Below are 17,790 nucleotides of genomic sequence, written 5' to 3'. Positions count from 1 at the left end.
CAGTGTGTCTGGTGTTCTGGGGGCTGCTGGGACCTTGTGGGCTGAGCAGGACAAACTGTCCACAGAGACCTGATAATACAATCCCAACAGGTTGGGAACAAGCCCAGAGGGCAGTCAACCCAGACAGTGTGTGTGTGTGTGTGTGTGTGTGTGTGTGTGTGCGCGCGCGCGCAAATGGAAACCAGAGTCTGAGTCACCTGCGCCAGGACAGCCCCTGTCACTCTTTCGTCCCTCGCCCCCCCCCAGCTCGCACGTTCCCAGTAGAAATGCCCCCAGACTGCAAGAAAGAAGGGGACCTTGAAGAAAAGACCCTTGTGCTGGGGCCGCCCGGGGCTCTGTGCTGTATGTGGATCCCCAGAGCATCAAGACCGGAGATTGATTTTATGGAGACGGGCTTCTCCGATACCCTGCAGCCCTGTTAATCACCCCTGCCCTCAATCTCGCCTCCACCCTCTCTGTGCCAGGCCCCCCACTCCTGTACTTTGGGTGGCCTCATTTTTTCAGGCATCGCTTCTTCCAAGGGGATGATTGTCACCAGCCTCGCCAACAGCTGAACCTCCCACCTTCCTTTATCCAAGCTTCCTGAGAGGCCCCTGGTGTAGAGCTGCACGGGTCTCTCCTGACCCCTGGTGGTCATATGTGGTAATGGCAGGCGCTGCTACCAATCCCGGAAAAATCGTACAAAATGTCTCAGGAGATGGTCTCCAAGTTCAATTCCCGACCGTGGAAAGAGAGAGACCGGGCTCCTTCAAATTGTCCGCTGTCCTCCACATGTGAGCACACACATGCACAAATATAAATACATGTAATTATTTTTAGAAGGGTCCATACTGGACTGGAGGGACACTCAGTGGTTAGAGCACCACCTGCTCCTAGAAGGCCTAGGTTCAACTGCCAGCACCCACATGGGGCTCACAACCACCTGTGACTCCAGTTCTGAGGGCCCAACACCCTCACACAGACAGCAAAGCACCAATGCACATAAAATAAAAATAAAGAAGTTACTTTTAAAGAAAGGAAGAAAAAAGTCGGGAGTTAGGGAGCACCCCACTCTTCAAGGGACTCATGAGAGAAAGACTCAAGTCAGTATTGCACCCCCACCCTCAGGAGCCCAGCGTGACTGACAGGGCGGAGACTTCTCTGGGTACCCCCTGCAGCCTCTGGCTGCTCCATGTCAGGGTTTCCCCAGTTATGACCACCATGAGCGTTCCCTGATATCACATAGGGTCCTTGACAACATAAAACCCATTTTTTTAGTCTTTGTTTGTTTGTTTTTAAAATATTTATTTATTTATTATGTATACTGTATTCTGTATGCCTGCAGGCCAGAAGAGGGCACCAGATCTCATTACAGATGGCTGTGAGCCACCATGTGGTTGCTGGGAATTGAACTCAGGACCTTTGGAAGAGCAGGCAATGCTCTTAACCTCTGAGCCATCTCTCCAGCCCTGTTTGTTTGTTTTTTGAGACAGGGTTTCTCTGTGTCCTTCTGTGTATCTTTGGCTAACCTAGAACTCGCTTTGTAGACCAGCCTCGCCTCGGACTCACAGCCTGCCTCTGCCTCCCCATCCCGAGTGCTGGGATTATAGGTGTCATGCCGGGCTTACCTTTTAAATTTTATCTTATTTTAATTTTAGAGAGAAAATAGCCCAGGCTGGCCTCAAACTCACTATATAGCTGAGGCTGACCTTGTTCTCTCCAGCCTCCTCCTTCCCGGTGTCAAGGGACAGGCACATGTGGTTACATTTCAAATGGTATGAGTCACACAGTCAATACAGAACTGTCTTCTAATGCGCTCTTAAATTAAGAAGAGGTACAGACAGACAAAAGATTATACCCCGTGTGTGCAGTACCCGCGGAGGCCGGAAGGTGGCGCCAGTGCCCTATAATGAGACCCTGTCTCAAACCAAAATCAAAGACCAGGCGTCACTCAAGGACTTCCCGAGACCCCCTTTCTCGACAGCGCACCCCAGCCTCAGGAATGTGAACTAACTGGGCAGAGCGGGGTGCCGGCATGAGTACGGAACAGGTGCAGAAAGCAAAGTCAACCCCAAAACCTTGACCCTGGAGATGAGGAAATGGCAGCGGGAAATGGGGTATGAGAAACGGGGTGCGGGATAGGGTGCAGGAGACAGGTGTGTGGGAAACGGGGTGCGGGATAGGATGATGAAAAAGGGTTGCAGGAATCGGGGTGCGGAATAGGGTGCAGAATATAGGGATTTGGGAAACGGGGTACAGGAAACGGGGTATAAGAAACGGGGTGCGGGTTAGGGTGTAGGGGACAGGGGTGTGGGAGACGGGGTGCGGGATAGGGTGAGGGAAAAGGGTTGCAGGAAACGGGGTGTGAGAAACAGGGTGCAGAATAGGGTGCAGAAGACAGGGGTGAGAGAAACGGGGTGGAGAGAGGGGTGCAGGATACTGGGGTGCAGGAACCAGAGTATGGGAAAGGGGTACGGGAGAAAAAACAAAGGTTGGCAAATGGAGGTGGGAAGACAGGGGCGCAGGAAACGTAAGTATGGGAAATGGGGTACAGGGAATGGGATGTGAGAAATGGGGTGCTGGAGACGGGACGACAGAAATGAGATGCAGGAAACGGGGTACAGGGAAACGGGGTGCAACACCAAAGCGTCTGGCAAACTCTGGGGTGGAGAGAACAAGGCTGTCTGGGGCCGAGGTCACCCCACAGCACCATGGCCCCCTTCCCCGTCCGTGCGGATCCCGTCCCGCAGGACTCCTCACTCCCACCCAGACTTCAAAGCCGAGCGAGGCACCGAGCACAGCACCTACCTGCACCGAGTCCACCGTCCCAGCACCGAGGTTCCCACCAGAAGCCTTCGCTCCCTGGAAGAGAAACACTGGGCGTTAATTTGGCACCGCGGGCGTCAGGACGCGGGTCCCGACAAGCTGTGCGGTTCGGTCCGCGAGGGCCGGATGGGAACAGCAATTTACCGAAAGAATGAGGCAGAATTCATAATTAACCTCCTGCGCATTTGAAAGGGAAGTGGCGGGTGGGCATGGACGGGACAGAGACAGTCTGCAGAACGGAGGCAGGGGACTGCCCGTCAGAGGGGAGTGGCCGGCCTCCCAGGCCCCCGTGCGCCCCTCCTGAGGGTCACACCAGGGCATTTCTAGAAAGCGTTTGTTTACAGTGGAAGCTCAATGCTGGGCTTGACCAACATGATTCATAGGAAAATAAGGGCACTTCTGCGCTATTTTTCCAACCTCAACCCCCAAAGAGTGTTTCCGTGTTTGTTTTTTGTACATTCAGTGTGTGTTCCTCCATTTTGTGGGTTCTAGGGCTCGAACTCATGACCTCAGGCTTGACAGAAATCCTCTTTACCTGCTGAGCCCTCTAGCCAGCCCTTACTTTATTTTTTATTATTTTATTTGATGTAAGATTTCACTATGTATCTGACTTCAAACTCCCAATCCTTCTGCCTCCGCTCCTTCAGCGCTTGAGATCACATGCTAGGCTATGTACCCTTTTTAAAATATTATCTTTCTCCCTCTTGAGATGGGGTCTCGTGAGCCCAGGCTGTCCTCACTCACTATGTAGCCTAGGCTGGCTTATATGGTGCGGGGGCTGCCCCGGGCCTGGTGCATGCTGGGAGAGCGCTCTACCCAAGTACCTTTCTGAGGTTTTTGGTTTTGCAAATGCAGCTGCAATCCCGGCTGCCGCCTGCAGGTGGCAGCGCCGCTGCGGGAAGCGGCTGGAATCCTGCTTGCACTGAGGCCCGGCAGGAGCAACACGCCCATCCACGAGGACGACCCCAGCCACTTCACACGAACCCAGACAACTGAGAGTTGCACACGTGCTCACACCCAGGCTGGACACTAAGTCATTGGAGGAGCTGGGGCGCGTGCTGAGTGCAGAGGGAGAGCAGCTGACCCCAGAAGCGGGAGTGCGCGGGGGGGGGGGGCGGGGGGGGGCGGGCAGAGCCACACACCTGGGGCTCATGGTGAAGGAGCAACTTAGGGTCCCCTTAGGCTGGCCTCGGGCTGGTTCCCTGAGGGGGTTGAGCAGCGTCCACTCTGTCCGGCGCCCCAGACAGCTCTGTGGGTCCCCGGGGTCGTCCTGATTCGGTCCAGTCACAGTTGACTCCAGGACCCCAGCGGATGACCCCCGAACCAACAAGGACGCTGTGACCACTTCCCACCCTGTCACACAGGGGCAGCAGAGTGTCCACAGGGAAAGAGGGCTGGTTAGGTCAGGACATTCCAGCCGTCAATGAGACAGACCCCAGTCCTTCCACGCTCCAGGCCAGACCACGGATGGTCCCCCAGGGTGGGACACGGGGCCGCAGGGAGGGTGCTACACAGGACCCTGGCCACACTCACTCAATGCTTGCAGCCCACAAGAGCCACTCTTGTCCCAGAGATCACCCGGTGCGGGAAGGAGAGGACGCTGCAGCTCTGGTTTCTGTGACCACTGGGAAAGCTGTGTCCTGAGGATCCCTGTCATCCACTCTATGGGCCACCGAGGGGTACGAGGAAACTTCTCACACATACGCACTTGTGCACATGCAGATAAGCCCATGCACATAGGCGCGCACGCACACACTGACCAAGGGCATGCAGCGCCCTCAGAGTCCAGAAGGGATCATCAGAGCCCAGAAATGATGTCACAAACACCATGGGGGTGCCGAGAATCGAACCCCAGTTCCACAGTTCCAGCGCTGAATCCCCAGGCCCAGGCAGAGCTGGTTTAAAAAAGGATTTTTTTTTTTTGGCATTATGTTTTTAGCTGATTTCTTTAGGCCCCAACAGCCATGGCCCCAAATTTCATCTCTCTCACCAACAGCTTTAATACCCTTTGGGTCAAGGTCTCTGAAAGACATGTTTGGGCAGTGATGGCGCATGCCTTTAATCCCAGGACTCAGGAGGCAGAGACAGACAGATCTCTGTGAGTTCGAGGCCAGCCTGAGCTACACCATGAGGCCCTGTCTCAGAACAGCAAACAAGATCCATCCCGATGCACCCTTGGAACAGGCTGCCTGACTTTTTCTCAGGGTGGCCCAGAGGAAGGGGTCCCATGAGCCCACAATGCAGTCCAGACTGGCCTCGAACTTAGTTATCCTCCTGTCTCAGAGTGACCTTGGTGTTGTCATGGTCACCTTGACAAGATATAGATGAGTGTGTGCGAGTCTGAGAGGAAACCTCTTCACTGGGTTAGCAGAGGAGGGAAGACCCCCTGCATGCGGCAGTGCCGTCTCGTAGGCTGGGATCGTGGGCTGAGCCCAGCGATTGCCTCTCTCTGCTCCCTGACTGCGGACTCGGTGTGACGGACAGTGCTAACCGTGCAGGACAAGCCTTTCCTTCTGTAGCTGCTATGTCAGGTGCTTGTCACAGCCATGGGCAGAGCAAGGGGAGACCCAGCTTCCCACAACCCTGGGGACACTGTGCATACCGTTTTCAGTGTGTACCCTGGTCCTGATTATGCGCAACAATCTCTGGCCTCCGCCCGCCACATGCCAAGCACACTCCGAGTTGGGGTAGCCACACATGTCCCCAGGCATAGCCCAGTGTCCCCTGGAGGACCCAGTCACCCCTACACATCTCTCAAGGTGACAGCCATACCTCCTCCCGCGGGTCGCCGCTCCTCCGTGGGGAGCGAGTGGGTGGGATGGGCTGTCTGAGCCCCCTTCCCTTCCTACGCTGACAGGGGCACGTGGCACCGGCACCCAGTCTTCTGCAGGCTCGATATAGCAGAGCGGGGCCCGTCTTTTGTGCCACATGAGGCTGTCAACCTCATCACCATAGCAACCATCTAAATATGTCACCCAGGAACACTGATTGCCAAGGCAAGGGAGCAGAGGGTGACGGCTTCCTCTGGATGGGGTGCGGGGTGCAGGCAAGAGAGCATGAAGCAGGCAGGGACCAGGGCGTGAGGTGACTGGACCCGGAGCCGGCTCTGTCACAGCTCCGAACGGACAAGGCACAAGGACAGTTGAGTTTAGGACTGAACACCAACCGTTCAAGGTCTTTTATGCTTTGGGTGGAACATCTCAACACTATAGCCTAGGCTGACTTCAAACTCCTGGAAATCCTTCTGCCTCAGCTCCCAGTTCTGCAGGGATGAGCATGTGCCACCATGCCCAGCTAAGGCCAGCACCGTCCAGGTGGAGGCTCCCTGCCCACCTCAGGATCCTTGCGGCCGCGACCGCTCACCTGGAAGGCAACTAGATCTCGTTCATGGTCAGGATGGGATCCCCCAGGCACTGGGTACACTGTGGGTGGGGGGCACATCCTGAACCCTACGGATGCTCAGAAAGTCATTGGTTTCCATGCCAGGAACTCCCCCGGTGTGGCATGGCCCAGCATCCAGAGGGACAGAGTCACCTGACAGTGCTCGCCCACCGCTGACGGCGACTGGTGTGTGGAGACAGAGCGGACAGCAGGACGGTCCACTTTGGACAAGAAAAGAATAGAAACCTGCATAAGCTAATTTTCATTCAAACCTAAAGAGCCGTGGCCAGCAAGGTGGCTCAGAGTGCAAGCGCTCACCGAAAAGCCTGCCAACCCAAGTTCAATCCTTGGGACCCACGCGGTGGTGGAAGAAGAGTGAGGGCCACAAGTTGTCCTCGGACCTTCGCACACACCGAGGCACGTGCACGCACGATGCAGGAATGGAAGTAAAAAAAGAATATGTAAAGAGCACCTATGTCCAAAAGAAGAGATGCACGGGAGCCCACAGTGGAACCTTGCAGAGGTCAAGATTGCAAACACGAACCCCAGGCTCAGTGCCTGGTTTATCTTCAGGGCCACTGTAGCTCTGCATGCCCACCCACAGCCTGTTTCCTTTGTAGTCCCCACTCACAGCAGAGCTAAACCCCAAACCCTCACTGAGGATTCTAGGCGGGGCTCCATCCCGACCACACCCCCAGCCCCTCACTGAGGATTCTGGGCAGGGCTCCACCCTGACCACGTCCCCAGCCCCTCACTGGGGATTCTAGGCGGGGCTCCATCACTGAGCTCTAGGTAGAGAAGAATAACGGAAAATATTGGGCTGCTCACAATGAGCGGATATTCTCAGACCTCTACCAAGACTCCTTAACATGCCCTAGTGAATCTAAACAAAGTCTGAAGAACTGTCCCTAGGGTAAGATGTCGCAACAAAGCTGGCCAGACTCTCACAGGGCTCGTCCTGGAGGAGACTGAGAGATCCCAACTCCAGGAGCTCAGTCTTGCTTCAGTGTAGGAGGAACAGGGGTCACCTAAGATCTAAGTCATGCGGACATCATTTGGGGCATGCAGGGACTCCTCTGTCCTGGCCTCCTACATTAGCTTGTTCAGTCAATATATCCCAAAATGTAAAATTCATTTAAAAAAGAAATGGAGATCGTAGACATGCAATTAGCTCCAGAAGGTACTTTGAAACAGGGAGCGTTTGGTTCCCATGACAGCCTCCTAATGACACGATTATGTAAAATCCAGAAAAAAATGCTAAAAACAGGATATGCAAATTAGAGAGGGATGGGCTCAGGGAGGGGACAGGTGGGAGAGATGGTCCCCATGTAGGGGGGCTGTGCTGCAGGAAGCTTTCAGAACATCGAGGGTGGATGTGGCAGCAGGTGTCCTCACCCGTGAGCCACCCGTGAGCCTCGTGAAGGGTGCAGCTGGGGCTGGACTGGAAGACAACAGCAGCCTTATGGGTGGAAAGTTCTAGAAAACCAGAGTGAATCAGAATGGTTGAAAGAATGGAATGCTGGCAGTGCAAGCCTGTAGTCCGTGTGGGTGGGGCTGAGGCAGAAGCATTGCTCTGAGTTTGAAGTTAGCTTGGACAAGCACAGTGAGACCCTGCTTAAGAAAAACAAAACAACAACAATGAATAAGCCTGGCTGTGGAACAAGACAAGACCAGCCCGAGGCCAGCCTGAGCCACGGAGAGAGCCCGAGGCCAGCCTGAGCCACGGAGGGAGCCCGAGGCCAGCCTGAGCCACGGAGGGAGCCCGAGGCCAGCCTGAGCCACGGAGGGAGCCCAAGGCCAGCCAGCCTTTGTCTCAAAATAAAACGTGGAAGAGGGCCAGTGAGTTGGCTCAGCAAATAAAGGCACCACTGCCAAGCTTAATGACTAAATTTCAATTTTGGGGACAGGGTGTATGTAGCCCAGGCTGGCATAGAACTCACAACGTAGACCAGGTTGTCCTCAAACTCACAGAGATCCTCTGATCTCATCCTCCTGAGGTGTGCACCACCAAACCCAGCCAATGGTAGAGTGTTTGCCTGGTGTGCATGGGGTTCAGTGCCTGCTGTGCACGGGGTTCAATGCCTGGTGTGCACGGGGTTCAATGCCTGGTGTGCACGGGGTTCAATGCCTGGTGTGCACGGGGTTCAATGCCTGGTGTGCACTTGGTTCAATGCCTGGTGTGCACAGGGTTCAATGCCTGGTGTGCACGGGGTTCAATGCCTGCTGTGCACGGGGTTCAATGCCTGGTGTGCACTTGGTTCAATGCCTGGTGTGCACGGAGTTCAATGCCTGGTGTGCACGGGGTTCAATGCCTGGTGTGCACGGAGTTCAATGCCTGCTGTGCATGTGATTCAATGCCTGCTGTGCACGGGGTTCAATGCCTGCTGTGCACGGGGTTCAGTGCCTGGTGTTGAAAACAAACAAAAATGACTTGGGGGTCACTGGATTCAGTCGTGCAAATTTAAAGAAGTCAGATCAAAGCCATGGGTGAAATGTGGTCTCAGTTTGCTCCTGTCAACAAGTCCACTGAGAGGCGCAACCACCTTGCTCCTTCACCACTGCCTAGGGGAGCTGAGCAGACACAACAGGGACCTCTTGGCTACCAAAGCTGGGAATATTTCCTCCATGACATTGTGCATGGCTCAAAGCCCTGGAGGGACTTCACACTGTCAGCGGATTGTTTTATTGAAGGGGCTGAGGACGAGGCTCAGTGGGTGCCGGGCTCACCCATTACACTCAAAGCCAGATTCCACCCCTGCATGTAAACCAGGTGTGATGGCGCTTGCCCGTCACCCTGGCATGGGGCAGGGAATTCCGGGACAGTCTGTGCTACACGGTGAGCTTGGGGCCAGCCTGGGCTACGTGAGACCCTGTTCTCAGACAAGTAGACCTGCCGTGGGTCCCTGTCCTCCACAGTACTGGAGACTGGCTGAGCTGTCAGCAGCTCTGAGACCCATTGCACCGCACCTCACTCTGCAAGGTCAGCTGCCGAACCCGCTGAGCTAGTGGCCCTGGCTCCACACAGCGCCTTTCCCGACTTTCCCCAGTCACCTTCACCTTGAGTTCCTCCCTGGCAGTGTGAACACTCTTCCTGGTTGTTCTGGGTGGGGAGGGCTGGGCTCTGCAGGGTGCTGAGCAGAGTTCCCAGCCCCCACTGAGCCCAGGCCAATGACACCCACCCCTCCCCAATTTGTGACAACCTGAGCCTGTCTCCTTCTGAGATTTCAAGGCCTGTATTATGTTACCAAGTCACCCATGCGTGGCGACACAGGATGCAATGCTGTGGGTCGCCTTGAAGTCTGGAGTAAGGAAGGGCTGGCTACCCTCTTGCATCACCCCAGATGCTGTGAGCAGCGGGAAACACCTGTGTGCCCACGCGCCTGCCCTTCGCACGCCTGCCCTTCTCGTGTCTGCCCTTCGCGTCCAGCCAGCCTGCTGCCCGCACAGTGACTGCAGCCCCAGCATCCAACACCCTTCTCTGGAGGTCTAGAAAATGCTGGCAGAGGGGAGGGACAGAATGACCTGATCTCAGGCCATGAACTTGAGGTCAGCCCCAAGCAGAGCAGAAGGTTAGCTCAGTGGATAGCACACCGGCTAACAGAGAGCCAGGTTCGATTCCCAGCACCCGCAACCATCTGTAGCTGTAGTTCCCAGAGAGCCAAGGCCCTCTAATGACCTATGCAGGTATTGCACCCAACGTGGTGCATAGACACACACACAAGCAAACATCCGTACACAAAAAAATAAAAGATACATACATACATATATACGTATGTATGTATATTATTAAAGAAAGGTTGGAGCTGGGGCTCGGTGGGTAGAGCACCCCTTGGCATGTGCAGAGCCTGGAGTTCCACCCTCTGCATGGGGCAAGGTGGCACACGGTTGTCATCAAAGCACATTTCTCTGGTGGGACACTTGAGGCGCAGAGACGTTAAGAAGTTCATCAAAGCCACACAGCTGGGAACTGGCATAGAAAAAAGGAAGCTAGTAGTCAAAAGACAACTTCCAAGTGGCTGTCGCTTCTTTCCTACCTGAAGACATGCCAGCTCAGGAGGCTACATAGGAGGATCACAAGCTCAAGGCCAGCCTGAGCTACAAGAGAGCCTATCTCAACCTCCTATGCCCCCCCACAAAAAACCAAGTAGAGCTGATGGGGTGGCACATGCTTTACCCCAGCACTCGGGAGGCAGAGGCAGGCAAGTCTCTGAGTTCAAAGCCAGCCTGATCTACAATGCAAGTTCCAGGACAGGCTCCAAAGCTACAGAGAATAAAATCCTGTCTCAAAAAAAGAAAAGAAAAAAGAAAGAAAGAAAAAGAACAGAAAAAACAGTGGGATTGACTTGGCGAGCCCCCCTCTAATAGGCATCTTGACAACTTTCACAGTAAAATGGCATCATGTGGCATTTCTGAATGCACAGAGGACACTAGTCACACACAATGGCTCAATTGTGTAGCCTGGTGATGTGGAAAATCATCCCGGTGTCCGTGGGTGACTCTGAGCAAGAAAAGCTGGCAGCGGTTCTAAATCCATGTCTTCTAAAGAGGTTTCAGACCTGTGTCTTGCAAGGGCAGCTTTGGATCTCAAGTATGTCCTGTACGAGTCCCTCCCTAGAGGAGCAGACACCATTCCAGCCCAGCACCTACCCAGCAACCCCAGAGAGCCCCAAACAGATCTGCTGAACTACATCTGAAGTCCTAGCCCAGGAAAGCATGCCACAATAGGCAACAGATGGTTTAAATGTAGGACCTGGTGCTGTTTGTTACACAGTATTGGCTGACTGATACACTCTCACTCCTGAGACTCCAACCCTGAATGGTACCCAGCATAAACAAAGAACAGCTTGCATATCCTGCCTCCTCAGTATGCTCACTCTTTGGGGACAGGCTTGAAAACTGAGCCGCTTTGAGAATTTTGTTGGTTAGGAAATGACACGATGCTGTTATACATACTGTGACGCTCCTTCAAAACAGAAGTGTTCTAACACATCCCGGTCTGCTTGAGTTGAGAACAGACTTTTTAAAAAGCTAGAGTTTTACACATGGGGGGGGGGGGGCGGTCACGCTGTCACACACGGAAAGCGCTGTAGAGACTATGTCAGGCTGTGCGCAGCTGAGAACCCGTCTACGCATTCCTCAATGAGCCATTCTGAGACACAGTCACAGGAGGAAACACACCGTCCCCTCCCCCAGAACACAACCGCACCAACACATCCTTCTAGAACACAACATGCCCGATTTAGCTTGGCATCGTCCATTCAAAACTGAGTGCTCGGGTTTTCCAAACCTGGCTGTGTGCTGAGCCGCGCACGGGAACACGAGAAAGGGACCAAGCCCAAGCGGATAGCAGAGGCTGGTCTCATGTAGCCCAGGCTGGCCTCAAACTGGCTGAGAACGGGCTTGAACTTCTGATTCTCCTGCCTCCAAACGCCAAGTGCTGGGATGACTGGCCTGCGCCGCCAAGTCCAGTCATAAAGAATGACTTGGAACAGTGCTCACCCAGCCCAGGGTGCAAACACTGGGTTAATTTAACTATCGGGGACATTTTGAGAGACACCTCAGAGGATGGAAAGGGGTCTTCACATGCTGAAGAGGTAAAACGATTGGGAGAGTCTGAAAGTGACTGACAGGAATCTGTGTAAGACAGGATAGGCAGACCGGGAAGGAGGCAGAGGCCAGACAGAAGGAAAATCCCACAAACCACAAATAAATCACAGCAGCCACAATCTGAACATTCTGACACAGGCTAGACCCGTGCTCCACCCTGACCACGCCCCCAGCCCCTCACTGGGGGATTTTAGGCGGGGCTCCACACTGGCCACGCCCCCAGCCCCTCACCGAGGGATTCTGGGCGGGGCTCCACACTGACCACGCCCCCACCCCTCACTGGGGGACTCTAGGCGGGGCTCTACCATGACCACGCCCCCAGTTCCCACACATCGCACTGCACACAGTCCCTCCATCCATGCCTCCCCTGCCCCCCAGTAGATCCCGTGCACCCCAGCTCAACCCCTTCCGACAGCCTGCAGAGCACTGGCTGGTGCTGGTGCTGATCCTGCTTTGTGGGGTTCTGGGCAACTGGAGGGAGACATGCTAAGACACAGATCTCAGATGCGAACTCCTCGGTCCCCAAGGACCCCTAAGTCTCTCACTTTTGAATTACTGTCAGCTCTAAGGAAGGGACAGATCTGTGTCACTGCCCCAGAGAAAACAGGGACACTTAATTACACCTCTAAGCACACTGCTGGGATCCCTGGCAGAGGCCACGCCCCCATGGGGGGCATCCCAGGCCTGAGTCCAAGCTCAGGTGTGTGTGCATGGCATGCGGGTCTTCCTTCCAGGGTCAACAGTAAGCCTGTCCCTAAGATACTGGGTGACATCTGAGGACAGAAATGGTCCCTCTGGGGAGCTCCTGGCATGGGTGGGTGAAGGACGGGGACACCGCTCAGCACGCTGCAGAGCCCAAGATGCGCACCAGGCATTAATCTGGTCAGGAGCCTTGGGAGGGTTGCATGCCCAAATTCCAAGTCCTCCAACGGGGCCTTCAGTCTCGCAAGGCCACCTCCTGCCCCAGAACCAGCAACCTCCCTGGAGGGCCTCTCCAGTCTCTCTACAGAAGCCCAGCTCCTGAGAGCGCCGGCGGCACAGTCTCTCTGCCTGCAGGTCCTTTAATCCTGTTATTGGTTTGTCTATGTCTGAGATGGCAGTGGGGATGAAAAGAAAAGATTTTTTTCATGAAGTAGAATGGAAGGTTAATAGCCATTTTTATATCACTGAAAAATAAAGATTAACATATTCTATATACAATAGCGATATTAACTTAAGACAAGGGCACAGTTTCACTCTGTCATGGTTACAGAAGCTCTGAAAGACTTCAGAAAATGTCCAGCAGATTCCAGAACATTCCAGAAAGTTCTAGAAGATTCCATAATATTCATTTTCCTCCTCCTGCTCCTCCTCCTCTCCTCTCCTCTCTTCTCTTCTCTTTTCTCTCTTCTGTTCTTCAGATAGGGCTTCTCCATGTAGCCCTGGTTGTCCTAGTTCCATAGACCAGGCTGGCCTCAAACTCACAGAGATCCACCTGCCTCTGCCTCCCAAGTGCAGGGATTAAAGGCGTGTGCCATGAAACCCATCTCATATTTGACTTCCTTTATATCTTGGCCCCATAGGCTCCACTTTCTCAGAGCACGGCGTTCACTGATCTCAGGTCAGTTTTCACCGATCTGGGTCAGCCTCCTTTCCGTGACCCCCAAGTTATCTGGTCGGACACTGAGCATTCACTGGGCCTGGAGTCTTCCTCTTCTCCAGGCTGAGTGGCCATCAAGCCCCAGCGATGGGGAGAGACAGCCTCACCTGGGGTCACACCTGGCCTTTACAGGTTTGCTGGGATTTGAACACACTGCAAGGCAGGTGCCCTTAGCCACGGCCCCCAGGACCTGCCCTGCCCACGCAGAGCCCCAGAAGCAGCGAGAGTCGGGCACAGGGCACGGAGAGGCCAACTGAGTTGGAGGGCGAGAACTGGGTCGACAGAGATCTCCAAAGCCAGAGTTTAGAAAGAGCCACTGATATACAAAGAAAATCCCCTGAGGCCCAGAAACCCAACTGAGCCTTTCCAGGGTTTGAGGAGACTAATGGCCCCCCTGGGTGCTTCTTAGGGTGTTCTCAGACCAAGAAAGATAAAAACACTCATGCTTAGAAAAACAGAACAATACAATTCCTGAATAGATGGTCTGGGGTGGGGGTGGGGGTGTGTCTTCCAAAACAGCCTGAAGATAGCAACCACCCAAAAAGATGAGTGAACCCACACAACCTGGGTTCCACATACAATGGACTATTACCAGGTGGGGGTGCAGGGGGCGGGGAGGACCCTATAGCCACCTGTGTGTGCGGCTCCACAGAGGATGGGAATGGATTTAGTTTGGGAAATGCTCGCAACAGTGAAACTAAGTGCTCAAACTGCTGCCTTGTATGGGATGTGGGAGTGCAGGCCTGGGATCTGAGGCTTTTGGGCCAGCCTGCACTACACAATAAAACCATGTCAAGCTAAATAAATATTTTTTTTCCTGAGATAGGGTTTCATGTAGCCCTGGCTGTCTCAGACTCAACTGAAAAGCTTTTGCAGTCCAGTAAACCTCTCTGCTGATGCAATAATCCAAATCAGACCAAATCAAACAGAATTAGAAAAAGCCCGGGTTTAATAGAGGCCAGGAAGTGAGGCCAGAAAACTACGTGTTTGTTCTCTGGGGGGTAGTTTAAATACCCTGTAGGAGTGGTCTTGAGCATCTCTGGGGAGGGCCCACTATTTGGCAGACTTTCTTGGAGGTGGAGTCTGGACTGAGGCAACTCCCTGGGGAGGGGGCTTGGTATAAAACTTTCTACCCAAATATTCCAGACTCTCTGGGTACAGGGATGCCAGAGGCTGGGGTGAAGCCTTAACCCAAACATTCCAGACTCTCTGGGTATAGGGGCTCCGGGGGCTGGGGTGACTTTTCCACATAGCCAAAGCTGGTTTTAAACTTCTGATCCCCCTGCCTCTGCCTCCCAGTGAGTCACCTCATCTGGTTTCTGTGGTGCTGTGGACGGATCCCAGAGCTTCCTGCCTGCTGGGTGTGTGATGCAGCCAGAGTCCTAAACCGTGTTTCCAAACCCAGCTCTCCGCATAGAGGGATGCTGACCCTGTTGGTCTAGTCTGGTCTCACTGAGGGCTATGAGTTTGATCTGGGGGCGATCTTAGACCCAGGGGACTCTCAACTGTGGGGATCCAACCAGAGGAGCTCATGGCATGGAGTGGGTAGAGTCCAGGGACACCCCTAGGACAGCCCCCCCAAAGCAACCTAACTCAGGATGCTAGTAACAGACACACCCAACCACTTTGGGTGACATAGAAGAACCTGGAAAACCAGGAGGTTATGGCCATATCTTGACCTGGTCAAGTAGTGCTCCAACCCAACTTCTGCCTGGGCCCTGACACCCAGACCCACTCCTGTCCTGCAGCAATGACTTTGTTGGGTCAAAAAAATGTTGTTTCTTCTTCTTCTTCTTTTTTAAATTCAGAAGACAATGGTGCTCGCCTTTAATCCCAAGACTTGGGAGGCAGAGGCAGGCGGATCTCTGAGTTTCAGGCCAGCCTGTCTGCAGAGTGAGTTCCAGGACAGTCAGGGCTACACAGGAAAACCCTGTCTGGGGTGGGGGTTGGACTTTGGTTTGGGTTGTTAGTGCACGTGTGTGTGGTGTGTGCACACAGATGGAGCCGGAGGAGGATGTGAGCATTGTCTCTGATCCCTCTGCCTTATTTCCTGAGCCAAGAGCTCAGGAGCTGAGCTGGAGGCCAGCAGGCAGCAGGGGCCAGCAGGCAGCAGGGGCCAGCAGGCAGCAGGGGCCAGCAGGCAGCAGGAGCCTTGGCCCCCACAGCCCTGTAGCCACTACATCTGTGTGGCCAAGCCCGGCTGTTGCTGAAGGCTCTTTAGATCTGAACTTGTCCTCACGCTGTGCAGCAAGCGGCCTCACAGCTGAGCATGTTCCAGCCCTAGGCTTCAGGTTTTCAGCCAGGATCTCACTGTGTAGCTCAGACTAGCCTGGAAGCCATGATCCTCCTGCCTCCGCCTCCCAAGTGCTGGAATGACAGGCAGCTCAGTCTCAATCCCACATACCTAGTGTGTCCCTAGGTCTGAGAGCACCATGTCTCCAAATGCTGGAGACAGCTGAGTCCTGTCTCCCACCTCTATCCACCGCCCCGGGCCACATGCAACCACACACCAACACACCACACACACATACACACACACACCACACACATATACACACGCCACACACTATCACACACACCACACACACACCACACAAACCACACAACACACACATATACACGCAACACACACATACACACAACACACACACATCACACCACCACACACATACACACACTCCATACACATACAGTCACAGACACACATAACTACACACACATCACACACACACATATACACACATACAGACACACTACACATCACCACACACACACCACACACATACACAGCCACAGACACACACTCCTCAGATCATGTGACTCTAGGACCTGGCATGGGTGCTGAGGTTCAGCACAGGCCAACAAGGGACAAAGCGCCTTTGTTGGACTGAGAAAGGAATGTTCTCGTGTGAGAGGGACACCGGCAGGAAGCAGGCTCTGGGGGTGGGTGGGGCTGGGGTAGTAGCTGTTAGCCAAGGGTCTCCTAGTGAGACCCTGACGCCAACCTGCTAGCTGTTGATCTGGTAATAAAGAATCAAAGAAAGCAGGTCTCAAGGACCCCCACCAAGGGGACACAGCTCTGAGTGTTTGTAGCTTTGGAATGAAAAAGGTCAGGGCAGGAAGCAGACAAATTCACACTCTCGCCCTCAGAAAGAAAAAAACAATGAACAGCCCAAGCTCTGTTCAGTAAATCACCCATGACAGGACCGTCACTCCATGTCACAGGTCACAACACAGAACAGAAATGGTCCAGGTGACCTGGAGGTGCAGTGTGGTCCACTCACATGACGGGCGGAATACCACACGGCTGCGAACAAGAGCCGGGCTCTGAAAAGCTTCCCCAAGGACATGGAGCTCCAGGAGAGTCCAGGAGGAAGGTGTCTGTAGGTGCCAGGGGCTGGGAGGGGAGAGTGACGGCCCAGGGGAGGAGACACCGTCCTGGGGTGAGGACACAGTATCAGACTGTCAAGCACAGATCATAGCTGTGGGGAGATGCTCAGGGAAACCTGAATTATTATGCTTAAAATGGTGAATTTTAAAATATGCAGATCAGACCTGCGTTTAAAATAGGAGAAGCGATCAGATCATCTACTTTTCAGAGCCTCAGGAAGACGCTGGTAACCATTTTAGAAGCCTCTCCCCTGCTCCCCCCAGATGGAGAGAAGGAAGACAGGACGGTCTCCCAGGAGCCAGGCAGAGCGAGGTCGGCTCACAAGGCAGTTAAGGTGTCTACCATGCCATCACATGGTTTCTGCCTTCACTTACAGGTGTGGGACGGTGACAGGATGCAAGAACAGAAGCCAGGCCCCAGTCCGGGAAAGCCCCAAAGCCACTAGACCCTGGCATTGCTCGGGCCAGCCGTTAATGGACACCAGCGCGGGAGGAACATTCCACGGAAGAAAAACAAGTAAGCGATGACCTGTCGGACCGCATAACGGTGAAGTCACACCAGTCAGAGAGGAACCAAGGAAAGGACCGGTCTTTCACAGGCTTGACAACCCCGGTGGATGCTGAAGGGGTTGTGGTAGTTCCAAGGTCTCCTTCGACCCCGACAGCCCAGGCTGGCCTCAAACCCACAGAGAGCTGCCTGCTTCTGGGATCATGTATCATTTTCAAATTACTGGGAACAGCATCCAGGGCCTGGTGCATGCTTGGGCCATGTCCCCAGCCCAGTGAATGTCATTTCAGTCACTATTTCTGAACACAAAGAGAAAACCTGGGGCAATGCCTTGGCAGGGGCAACTGTTTCTGTCACTGCTTGGTGTGTCAGAGAGAAACAATTCTGTACTGTGTACACACAGTCACCTGGGCTGTGGCTCCACACACCAGGACCCCATGCTCGACAAAGTGCACCGCAC

General features: G+C 54.1%; 1 protein-coding gene across 7 annotated transcripts in view; it reads right to left on the bottom strand.

Moving 5' to 3' along the window:
- Positions 1-17,790, bottom strand: part of Gng7 (G protein subunit gamma 7) — a 58,606-nt gene that overhangs the window by 39,155 nt on the left and 1,661 nt on the right. For 4 of the 7 annotated variants that reach the window (XR_015738627.1, XM_048460741.3, XM_085692471.2 and 1 more), the window contains exon 2: positions 2,788-2,841. The gene's annotated coding sequence lies outside the window, so the exon portion shown is untranslated. Of the gene's footprint in view, positions 1-2,787; positions 2,842-5,577; positions 5,713-17,790 lie in introns of those variants that run through there. The other 3 variants (XR_015002892.2, XM_087909361.1, XM_048460752.3) reach the window with 1 other exon arrangement.

This window comes from Myodes glareolus, chromosome 8 (assembly GCF_982192425.1).
Source record: "Myodes glareolus chromosome 8, mMyoGla1.1, whole genome shotgun sequence".
Classification (NCBI taxonomy): Eukaryota; Metazoa; Chordata; class Mammalia; order Rodentia; family Cricetidae; genus Myodes; species Myodes glareolus.
The sequence above is the reverse complement of the archived record's forward strand: the minus strand, read 5'-3'. Positions and strand labels throughout refer to the sequence as shown.